We start from the raw sequence: 12652 nt of genomic DNA on the forward strand, positions 1-12652 counted from the left end.
TATTTGGACAGATGTTAGTACAAATATTGGAGAAAGTTAGCAGTCCCAAGGGAACTACCCTGTTGCAGGATGTAGACGACCTTTTAGTAACAGGAAAGAGAAGAGAAAGAGTAGTAGAATCCACTAAAATAAATTGAATTTCCTGGGTCAGCAGGGACTGCGAGTATCTAAAAACAAACTACAATATATGGATCGAGAAGTGAAATACTTGGGACATTTAGTTTGTGAGGGAAAGCGAAAGATAAGCCTGGAAAGTTTAGAGGGAATACTGGGGATTCCACTGCCCAGGACCAAATGGGAATGACGTAATTATTTTGGTTTAACGGGATATTGCAGATTGTGGATTGATTCTTATGCTCAAAAGATGAATAAAGTATATCTCAAACTATTAGAGGAGGAAGCAAAGTGTCTGAGTTGGGAAGAAGAGGAAAAAGAACTATTTAAGAATTCAAAAGAGATCTGATCCATGCCACCATGTTAGCTTTACCTTCTCTAGATAAACCTTTCCACCTCTTTGCTATCGCACATAAGGGAGCGGCTTTGGGAGTATTAACCCAGAGGTAGGGAGGAATGAAAAAGCCAGGAGCATATTTTTCGAAGCTATTGGATCCAGTATCCCGGGGGTGGCCTGAGTGTGTGCAGACCGTGGCTGCCACTGCACTGTTGGTGGAGGAAAGCAGAAATCTTACATTTGGAGGAGCCCTAATAGTAAGCACCCCACACCAAGTGAGAACGATCCTAAACCAAAAAGCTCGGCGATGGTTGACAGACTCGCGGGTTCTGAAATATGAGGCAATATTAACAGAAAAGGATGATCTAGTGTTGGTCACGGACAATTGTTTAAATCCAGCTGCCTTTCTTTGGAAAGGGGAAGGAGACTCTCCTCAGAATCCAGGGCACTTGAGATTATAGAATACCAAACTAAGGTCTGCATGGACCTGAGAGATGTTCCGCTTCATGCAGGGGTTAGACCTTTTATAGACGGATCATCCCGGGTGACTGAAGTGAAAAGAAATAATGAGGATGCAGTTGTAGATGGGACGAAAGATGGTGTGGTGGAGGCAGGAAGGTGGCCAAATGGGTGGTCAGCTCAGACCTGCGACCTCTACGCATTGGAAAGAGCCCTTAGGGCGTTAGAAAATAAAGAGGGAGCAGCATACAGTGACTCTAAATATGCATTTGGTGTTGTGCGCACTTTTGGAAAGATATGGCAGGGAAGAGGACTGATCAATAGTCGGGGGAAGGAATTAGTACATGACGAGTTGATTAAATGGGTCTTGGAGTCCCTATTACTCCCGCGAGAAATAGTGGCAGTGCATGTAAATGGTCATCAGAAAGGAAATGAACCAGAAGTTATGGGGAATAGATTAGCTGATGAAGTGGCTAAGGAAGTTGGCCTGGACACACAAGGAGTGCTGATTCATTCCCTAATACCTACTGTCCCTGATCCCCGGCAAGCTCCTATATTTACTGAAAGAGAAGAAAACAGAATTGAAAGATTTTGGCCTGCAAAAAACAGCAGACGGGCAATGGATGTTCCCGGATGTTAAACAAAATGATGATGCGAAAAATTATGGCTGTCTTACACCAAGGCAGCCATTGGGGAGTACAAGTAACGTGTCTTTTAGTTCTTACAGAATATGGATGTAGAGAAATATATAGAATTGCTAACCAAATATGTGAGGGATGTAAAATATGCAGAAAGGTAAATAAGAAAGTCTAGAGAAAACAGACCCCAGGAGGAAGAGACCCTGGATTGAGACGCTTCCAGAGTATACAAGTAGATTATACTGAACTACCCAGAGTAGGAAGACTAAAATATATGCTGGTCTTAGGAGATTATCTATCTGGTTGGGTTGAGGCGTACCCCCTAGCTACTGCCATTGCGAGTGCGGTGTCTAAAACAATATTAGAGCACATAATTCCCCGATATGGGCCAGTGAACCGTATAGATTCCGACCAAGGAACTCACTTTACCTCTAAAGTGTTACAGGAGATAATGAAAGGGTTGGGAATTTACTGGGAGTTCCATGCTCCACGGCACCCACCATCATCGGGAAGGGTTGAGAGAATGAACCAAACACTCAATCGACAGCTCTCTAAATTGATAATAGAAACCAGACTCCCTTGGACCAAATGTTTACCAATAGCTCTCTTGCGAGTACAAACTGCCCCAAGGAAAGATTTGGGACTATCCCCTATGAAATCATATTTGGATTACCTTATCTGGGAACAAATGGAGAATTGACAATTCCCGAAACTAAAGACTTGTTCTAACGAAGTATATACTGTGCTTGTCCGCCTCTTTGTCTCTCCTCAGGAAACAGAGTTTATTGGCACAGACTCCGTGCCTTGAATCCACTATTCATCCCATCCGGCCGGGAGATTGGGTTTTAGTAAAATCCTGGACAGAGACTAAATTGCAGCCGGACTGGGAAGGGCCGTATCAGGATCCTTTGATTACCGAAACGACAAGAAGGACAGCGGAGAAAGGCTGGACTCACTACACTCGGATCATAGGGCCAGTGGACCCTCCCGTGGACGAAGAAGTCTGGACAGCCGAATCAACGCAAGACCCACTGAAACTCAGGCTGAAGAGACTTTGAGTAACTGATTATACAGTGGCGACGTGAGCGCGGGATTATTTCTGCAGGATTGTGTATTAAGTTTTTTTGAGATTCAGCACAATTTTTAGAATGCTGGGAATGCTTAGCGTTATGATGCTAGCTCTCTTACTGTTGGGATTTTGTCAAATATAATTTTCATATGTGTTATTAACCGTGCGTGAGTCTGGTAATCCACAAGAAATAGACGCTGATGCATGCAGTTTAGTAAATTCTGGGGATTGAGATAATCAGAGACAGTACCGCAGCTCAGAGATTTATCTTAAGTCCATTGGGGATTGTACTTGGTATAATGGTCTTGTCACAATACATAGAGCCAACTTCCGATCACCTCTCGATTGTCCCGATAAAAAGAGTAACCCAATATACCTAATGATAAAGAAAACCACATGGCACAAAGCAATTCTCGGGGTGGGGGGGGCATCTATGAGGTACAATTAGCTGAAACATTTGGGATAGAAATATAAGCAAATGGAAAGGATTTCTCGGGCTGTTGATTTCAAATTCGTGTAGGACAAGGAAAATGGGCAGAACTATTAGACAATAAGGTACAACCTTTCACCCCTCCCGATGATCCTACAGTAGAGATAATTATAGAGATAAAGGACTTGAAAAAGACCATCGAAATAGAAACTGGATACGGGGATGCAAATGCCTGGGTTGAATGGGTAAAGTATACTGTAAAAAGTCTGAATAAGAGCAATTGCTATGCATGTGCCTCCGGTAGAACAGTGGCCCAGGTGGTTCCCTTTCCGCTCGGGTGGAAGCGAGACAGGAAGGGCATGAAATGTATAATAGCCCTGTAACAGGATAAGACTACATGGAATGATGGGAATTGTACCTCCCTATCTCTGATGTTCGCTCCCTTGAAGAAGAAAGATTCAAAAGCATCCCCCCCCGCCCACGTTTTCAGCTGCAGTCGGAAATCACACGACGTGTGTGCGGAGACAAGGTCAAATCGGTCTAGAGATTTGGGGGAGCTGAAAGTATGTACAGAGATTAAGAATGTCACCGAAATGGACAAGGGAGGGAACTACTCAGCACTAAAGGCTCCCCAAGCGAATCTGTGGTGGCACTGTGGAGGCAAATTATTGAGACCCACCCTACCACCGGATTGGAGAGGGATATGTGCAATTGTACAATTGGTAATTCCATTTACCCTGGCATTTGAGAAGGAAAAGATAATGGGGGAAAAGGGAAGGAGTAAGAGATCACTGTTAGACTTCTTTCAATGACAGGATTTATCTCGATTCTGGAGGAGTCCCTAGGCGTGTACATGATGAGTTCAAGGCTCGTAATCAGATTGCAGAAGGCTTTGAGTCAGCACTCTTTTGGTGGGTAACAATTAATAAAAATGTAGATTGGATACATTTCATTTTCTATAATCAACAGCGATTTATAAATTATACAAAAGATGCAGTTAAAGGAATATCAGAACAGCTTGATGTGACAAGTAGGATGGCATGGGAAAACAGAATGGCCCTTGATATGAGTTTAGAAAAAAGTGTGTGTGTGTGTGTGTGAGAGAGAGAGAGATGTTAGGAGGAAGCTGTTGCATCTTTATTCCTAATAACATTGCACCTGATGGTTCAATTACTCGGGCGTTAAGGGGATTGACTATCTTAGCAGAGGAACTGGCTGAGAATTCAGGAGTAGACACATCTCTAACGGGATGGCGTGAATTATGGTTTGGAAAATGGAAGGGGGTGGTGGTTTCCATCCTTACTTCCCTGATAGTAGTAGTCGGGGTATTGGTAGCCATTGGCTGTTTTATCATGCCCTGTATACGAGGACTCACCCAAAGACTGATTCAGACAGCCTTAATAAAACAGATACCCCTAAAATGAAATCAGGCAGAGGAACTTTATCGACTAAGTAATGAGGGGATGAGTGAGACCAAGATGGATGAAATATCCAGAGTGATGCTTGCGAATTTTGGGGGCAATGCTTAAAAGAAAAATGCAGAAGATAACAAATGGTAATTAAAGAAAAAGAGGTAAGTTTTGGGATATAGGTAAAGTAGTGTCACCTCTGCAATCATCATTATTTATACAAGGTTTATGCACTCACACCAGTGTATAATCGTTTCAACCAAGAGCTGAGTCAACAAGAATGAAAACTATGTGAAAGAAATATATAATTGTTTTTGTATTAGCTAAAATGTGCATATAAGAATGAAACGTGCCTGCAAACAATGGTAGATGTTACAGTCAACGAGATAAGGTGCTGTGTGGATGTAGGTTAAGCAAGATTTGCTTGTACAAACAGTAGTTATAAGCATCTGTTTCCCACTTTTGCAAAAACACAATAACAAACCCCAATTAAAAGGTCATTAGGAGCAATATGGTTGGGGAAAGGGAGGAAATGTCACAAGTGGGGGATTTAGATAGTAGTGATGGAGGATATACCTAACAACGGACCACAGCAGGATGTGGTGAAATGGCCAAGTAAAACTTGTAATTTGTTAAGCACAAGGCCGAATAAGGCAAGCGAGAAACAACAGTAATGGGCTCCGGGTTTGGAGTAGTGAGTCCTATATAAGGTATGTACTTGCTAAACTCTGTGTGCCTTATTCCAGGCACCACGCTTGCAAGCATCTAATAAACAAACTGATTGCTTCAGATCTTGTCTTGGGCTGAAATTATTGCAGTGAGTGAGCTTTGATTCTCACAGTCTGTAATTTAAATTTACAGTGCTTTCTGTTCTCTCACGTTCTCATATTAATTTCTCCTCGTTTTCTTCTTAACTTTGAGACAAATCTCAAAATTCCGGGCACAATAAAAGCGATATGAATTCTAAATTAGTATCTGGACAAGAGAACCAATGAACAGCTACATAGACCTCTTGAACATGGGGGCTGGGCATTGAGAACAGACGATCAGTGGTTAGCACTCGTGTCTTACAGTGATATGCGCTTGGGTTTGATTCCATCCTCGGTCACATGTTTGTGTTGAGTTTGCATGTTCTGGTTTTCTCCCACAATCCAAAGATATGCAGGTTAGGTAAATTGGCCAGGCTAAGCTGCACTTTCTTTTCAGGGATATGTAGGCTATGTGCATTAGTCAGGGGAAAATATCCAGTAATCTGAGAGCAGAATGGTGCTGAGTGGATTATTCTTTTCAACGTCAATGTAGACTTGTTGGGCCAAATGGCCTGTTCCCACACAGTAGGGATTCCACAGACTTCGAATTGTGTTTTGCTAAACAAAACAGACAATTTTTTTTAAATGTTGCATTTAAAACTTATCTTTAACTGTCAATTGTCAATATGTAAAATATCTCAATGTTACTCAAATCAATGTTCAAACAAAACACTGCACATAAAGCCACACAAAGATCTTCATGACCATCTAATTACTGTTTAGTGGAATAATCGCAGTAAATATCTTACTGTTTCTGAGATCAATCCCCACGATCACAGTAAGGATCTGGTTATCATTCCCTTCAATAAATGCAATCGTTGTCCTCTGGAATTTCAGTTCAGTCGTTATACACCACACTGCTTGTGCAAAGCATGGTTATTCTTTATTATGAAGGGCCAAGGGTTCGAACGGCAAGAGATGTTGTTCGATCTGATTGGATGCATGTTCTCAAACAAGTTTTCACTATAAATATTGCAAAAAATGTGTTTATTTGGTCTTGTTCAACTGCTGATGCTAACATTTTCAGTTCATGTTCATTCAGCAAATTTGGAGAAAGTGAGGAAAGCTGTGGTGTTGCAAAAGTGCAGGCACATTCAAAGAGCAGGAGTATCGAAAAGATTCCTGATGAAGGGCTTATGCCCAAAACGTCGATTCTGCTTCTCTTTGAATGCTGCCTGATCTGCTGTGCTTTACCGGCACAACGCTCTTGCTATTAGAAATATTTGAATAAATATTCAGAGACAATACTAAAAGTTACCTCTGTCAATTTAATTTACTGTGCTTTCTATTCACTGAAGTTTTCATGTTAGTTGCCTCTCTTTTTCTTATTAAATCTGATCCAAATTTCAAAATACAGAACACATTAAAATTCACATGAAGTATAAATTTGCATTCTCGACAAGAAAACCAATGGAAGGCGATATAGAATTCTTGAACAGCCTACACATTTGAATGAAAAAGATATTCTTTTAAAACATGTTTCCACGTCTGTATCTTTTTTCTCAATTCAATAATCCTGCAAGTAGTTTATAATTGCCAGTTGATCTCTCTGAATGAGTACCTAATCAATGTCAATGTAACAGCTGAAACATTAACAAAAGATTGATAACTGGGTGTAAACGACCTTATACGAAGCCAACAAATGTTTGGTATTTACTAGAATTCCACCAGAAAACATTCTTGAATCATAATATAAGAAGTGAGATATGTGAGAGATGTGCAAACCTTATTTTTAAATGAACAAACTCCAATATTTTCAAAGCATTTCAATCTTACGGTCAAAATGAACAGGTGAATGGAAAAATAAAAACAAGTTTCTGACAATTCATAAACTGAACAAGAATTACAAATTCACTTTGATCAAAGGACAGAGTAATATATAGATGAATCACAACATTTAGTTGCAAAGTAGATAATCAGCTGGCTGACAAGTAATAGGTGGTAGCATTTGTTAGTTTACTGAAGAAGATATCAACTTTATTTCAAAGTTATAGCACGAGAGAATAATGTTTAATGTGTTTCAATTTTTTGGACTTGCCCCTTTGCAACAAAAAAAGATCAGTCTCATTACTTAGACATCGTAATCTTTAATTCTTCAACATTTTCAAATATTCTCCAGGAACTTATAAGCAACAGAATTAGATACAGGTATCCCCACTATCCGACAGTAGAGCGTTATTATGAAACCTTACATAAACTGAAAAGGCGTAGATTGAAGAAACATCAATTTATATGGGAAAAACCTCCCGTTTTTGCGTAAAAGTGAGAATCCTCTTTCGATTTCTTTCTGTTAGAGAAAAGAGGGACAGATGTAAGTCTTTTGTAAAAGCAAAGTGGCTAAAGTGAATTTTCCAACACATATTTCTTCGTAACCTGACACAAATAAGTTTCGGATTTTCTGATTATTGATATAAGAGATAAAAGCAGATCTAATGTTGGATTGAAAAGCAGTTCAATCTGTGCTGAGGCGCTCTCTAATCACCATGCAGATAGCTCTTAATATATTTCTGGTGAAGGCTTGATTTGAAACCTTCCCTTGTGTCTTGTAATAGAGACACTGCCACAGCTCCACAGGCTCCTTTCATAATGTTCCCAATCAGGACGGTAGGACTGCAATATTATGTTTAAAGTGGTTACACAAATGAAAACTAATCAGCTATTTATTGTAGTAATTCGAATGGGAATTAATTAGGTCGTTTCTGTGTGTAATGGACTGGAAATTAAACAATATTTTACAGTAACAAAAGAATAAATGAATGATAGTCTTAAATAAAGAGGAATCTCATGACAATTCTTTGAAAGACAAATTGACAAAACTGCGTGATCGTTGTACTTTAATTTTAAAAATGCATCAGTCATTCTATGTGAATATTCAGCCGAAAACATGTTCCCTTCCTTTCAACAATGTACAACTTCCACAATTTCAAAATGAACAGTCATTGATAAAGGAAGGAAGGAACAAGCAGATGTTAATTCTATTTTCTTCACATAAACGTGTGATTAATTTAAGTAAGTTTCAGATATGTAAAAAGGAATCTCTTATTGTGGTTCGAAATACAATAAACGTCAGCATGAAGTGAACTATAATCAAATCAATTCAACTGTGTTTTCTCAGTTAAAATAGCGTTTAATATTCAAAGTAGTCGAGTGATTGTACACTGCAATATATTTACATTAATTCAGTGCTGAGACCTAATTCCAACTTTTATACCCCTTATAGTGAAGCAAACTTGTGCCAGGAGTCTGAGTGGTAGGGGAGGTTTTTACTGAGTACTTTGCTTCAGTATTCACGAGTGAGTGGGACCTTGTTCCTTGTGAGGACAACGTGAAACAGGCTGATATGCTCGAACAGGTTGATGTTAAAACAGAGAATGTGCTGAAAATATTTAAAAATCATGGGGATAGATAAGTCCCAGAGAGGATATAACCTAGGTTGTTATGAGAAGGGATGCAAGTGATTACTGAGTTTTGGCAATGATCTTTGCATCCTCACTGTCCACTGGAGTCATACCAGATGATTGGAGTGTGGCAAAAGTTATTCCCTTATTCAAGAAAGGCAATTGAGATAATCCTGGGAATCATCGATGAGTCAGTCTTACATCAGTTGTGGGCAAATTATTGGAGAGGATTCTGAGAGACAGGATTTATGATTATTTGGAAAAGCATAGATTGATTAGAGATGATCAGTATGGCTTTGTGAGCGGCAGGTTATGCCTCACAAGCCTCATTGAATTCTTTGAGGTTGTGGCAAACACATTGGTGAGTACAGAGTAGTGGATGTGGTGTATAAGGATTTTAGCAAAGTGTTTGATAAGGTTCCCCATGGTAGGCTCATTTAGAAAGTAATGAGGCATGGGATATAGGGAACCCTGCCTGGTTAGATAATAAATTGGCTGACCCATAGAAGACAGCGTGAGATTAAATGGATAGTTTTCAGCTTGGTGCACGGTGACCAATGGTGTTCTGAAGGGATTAGTTCTGGGACCTCTGCTCTTTGTGATTTTTACAAATGACTTGGATGAGGAAGTGGAAGGTTGGGTTAGGAAGTTTGCCAATGACACGAGGGTTGGTGGAGTTGTGGATAGTGTGGAGGGCTTTTGTAGGTTGCTAGAGGACATTGACAGGATGCAGAGTGGACTGAGAAGTGGCAGATGGAGTTCAACCTGGGAAAATGTGAAGTTATTCATTTTGGAATTTCAAATTTGAATGCATATTTTCAGATTAAATGCAGGATTCTTGACAATGTGGACGAACAGAGGGATCGTGGGGTGCACATCCATACATCCCACTTAGCTGACTTCCAAGGTGATAGGATTATTAAGACGGTGCATAGTGTGTTGGTTTTCATAAGCGGGGAGATTGAGTTTAAGAGCCACGAGGTTATGCTGCAGCTCTATGGATCCCTGATGAGACTACACTTGGAATATTGTGTTCTGTTCTGATCACCTCATTAGACATAGGATGCGGAAGCTTTAGAAAGGTGCAGCTGAGATTTATCAAGATGTTGCCTGTAATGGAAGGCATGTCTTATGAATAAAGGTTGACAGAGCTGTGGCTTTGGTCATTGCAGTGAAAGAGATTACTTGATAGCTTTGTGTAGGATGATGAGAGGCATAGATAGAGTGGATAATGATAGACTTTTCCCTACAAAGTGGTATAATTTTATGATCAATGGGGGAAGTGTGGGGAGATGTCAGAGATAGTTTCTTTACAGATAGTGGTGAGTGTGTGGAATGCACTTCCAGTGGTGGTCATAGATTCAGATCCATCAGGGACATCTAAACGACTCTTGGATTGGCACATGGATGATAGTAAATGAAGGGCATGTTGGTTTGTTTGATCTTAGAGTAGGATAAAAGGTCGGAACAACATCGTGACCAAAGGGCCTGTACTGTACTGTACTGTTCTGCATTCTATGGATTGAAATGAGCAATTAATATATATTAGAAATATATAGATTTTCAAAATTCTATTAGTTTACTTACAAATAATGATAAATTTCATCTTGCTATTTGACTGTGCTATCTGCAAAAATGAACAGGAATTGTTGCAGGGAAAAGTAGGTTTTTCTAAATTTATAAGGCTGGGATTACACAGATCATTCAAATGAGCAAAAGTAATATTTTTAACAGTGCGCGTTTCATCAGAAATAATGGATTCTTGTGCAGGTGTGTTGATTGGAAATAAAACGGATTTTTATATTACTGTACAGGTACTAGGGAACATTGGATTAAATTCAAATATAAACTTCATTGTAGTTGTTAGCAAGACTAATCTAAGGCATTCTATAATTATTGTCATGTAAATGCCTTAACAATTACTGTTAGAATCCTGAAAAAAGGATATATTGGACCATTTTTCAAACAGTCAATAAATTATATTGTGAACCTCAGAATACTTGTTACCCAGACCAATTATTATGCAATTATTGTAATAGTAATGACTTGATAAATAATGCTAAAACCTTAACAGATAAATTGGTTCAATACTTTGTCAGCATGTTGCCCTGAAATTGATTGGATATTTTTTAAGATCGGTAAACTGAGGGACAAAATATAATAGCTCGCTTGATAGAATTGAAGGCAAAAATGTGACAGTGTTTATTGAACAGAATTGTTTTTGTTTAAAAATGCAGTTGATGCAAGAATAATATATTTTCCTCCATTGGTTTTCTTGTAGAGACATGTTTTTTTAATTGTCATGATTCAAGTTTGGGACACTTGTGTCAGAGTCTGCAAAGGGGAGAGTGAGAGAGAATGAAATTCTAAAAAAGCAGAAAGGATAGGAACTGGCGAGCAGAGGAGCTCTAACTGTAGTGTCTCACCCTGCTAACATCTTATTGGTTGAGCTGGAACGCAGACTAGTCAAGCAACAAGCTGACATAGTCATACGCACAGAATCATAGCTTACAATGTCCTAGACACCATCGTCACCATCCCTGTATGTCCTGGCCCACCGGCAGGACATGGATGTAACTGAAATGCTGCAACATGCAGGGTAATGGACTAAGATCTGCAGAATGTGATCAATGTGATTTATTTGACATTTCTCCAGAATATTAAACTCCATTCGAATTTGAAAAGTTAATAGCGTCATCAGACTTGAACTACAAATGCCAGAAAGAAATTATCAGAAAGCTACACCACACTTGACCAATCCTGGGTATGTGTTGGCTGTAATGGATCTCGAGGTAAAAAAACAATGACTGCAGATGCTGGAAACCTTATTCTTGATGAAGGGCTTTTGCCCGAAACGTCGATTTCGAAGCTCCTTGGATGCTGCCTGAACGGCTGTGGTCTTCCAGCACCACTAATCCAGAATATAATAGAACTCTCCAGGCTTTACAGCTTTTTGTACTCACCATTGAGAGCAAAAGATTCAGACTGATCTCTGCCCTCTCAGCTTTTATAATCTGTTTTTTAACATATTTCTTTGGCAGCTACACACCTTCTTTCCTTGTGTCTTTCCCAGCTCTAACTCCATTCCCCTTGGCCTTGAGGGACGACCATTTCTGCTGTTTAATCTCTCCTGCCTTCCCCCGTGTGACAGACTGTCTTTATGTCCTTGTCTCACCCCCACCTTGCTCACAACCTGTTAAATTTCTGATGGTTTCCAGACCTCTGTAACTTTCACCGCACCCCCTGGGTCAATGCCACGAGTTTTGAATTCTCTTCCTCCTGAGATAATCAGAACTTTTTCTGGTTGCAGTGTCCCCCAGATTTTATTTTGAAAAGCAGAGCATTTGTGTCAGGGTCAAGTATTTGTGAGCCATCATCAACAATTCCCAGCATTTGGATATAATTTGTGACCCTCCCACAGATGTGTAATGTTACTGGTTTGGCCATGCTAACATGGTCACAGTGTGCAATTTAGGTGGGTTGGGCTAGCCATGGCTAATGTGTGGTTATGAGGGTAAGGTGGGTGAGCAGGTCATTGCAGACTCGATGGGCCGAATAGACTCTTTCTGCATCCACGGGATTGTGATTCTAACTAGTTGTGATTGCTGTCATGTTTTCCTCATGCCAGGTTCATTCAACTCAGATACATATGCTTCCTTTATGATTCTGTGGGTGCTCACTCACTCATTTCCTTCAGTTTTACATCAATTTCACACTGTATGTGAGGGTGGGAATGGATTTGTAAACATAAATACTCCAACCAAAACCCCTCACAGGTCAGGAACTGTTTCTCCTACTTTGATCACTCACAAGGAAGAGGAAAATAAATTTTCAGTCACAAATCTTACAGGAACATAGCGGTTATTATCACCAGGAAAGGCTGAACAGCTCAAAACCCCTCAAGAAAAGAGAAGGCTCAGAGACAACCTGTTACAAGTAGAAAGCTTTGTGTCTGTGTTTTCAGAGATTTGAGGTTGAAATCATTGGGT

The sequence above is a fragment of the Chiloscyllium punctatum genome, chromosome 14, assembly GCF_047496795.1.
Source record: "Chiloscyllium punctatum isolate Juve2018m chromosome 14, sChiPun1.3, whole genome shotgun sequence".
Lineage (NCBI taxonomy): Eukaryota > Metazoa > Chordata > Chondrichthyes > Orectolobiformes > Hemiscylliidae > Chiloscyllium > Chiloscyllium punctatum.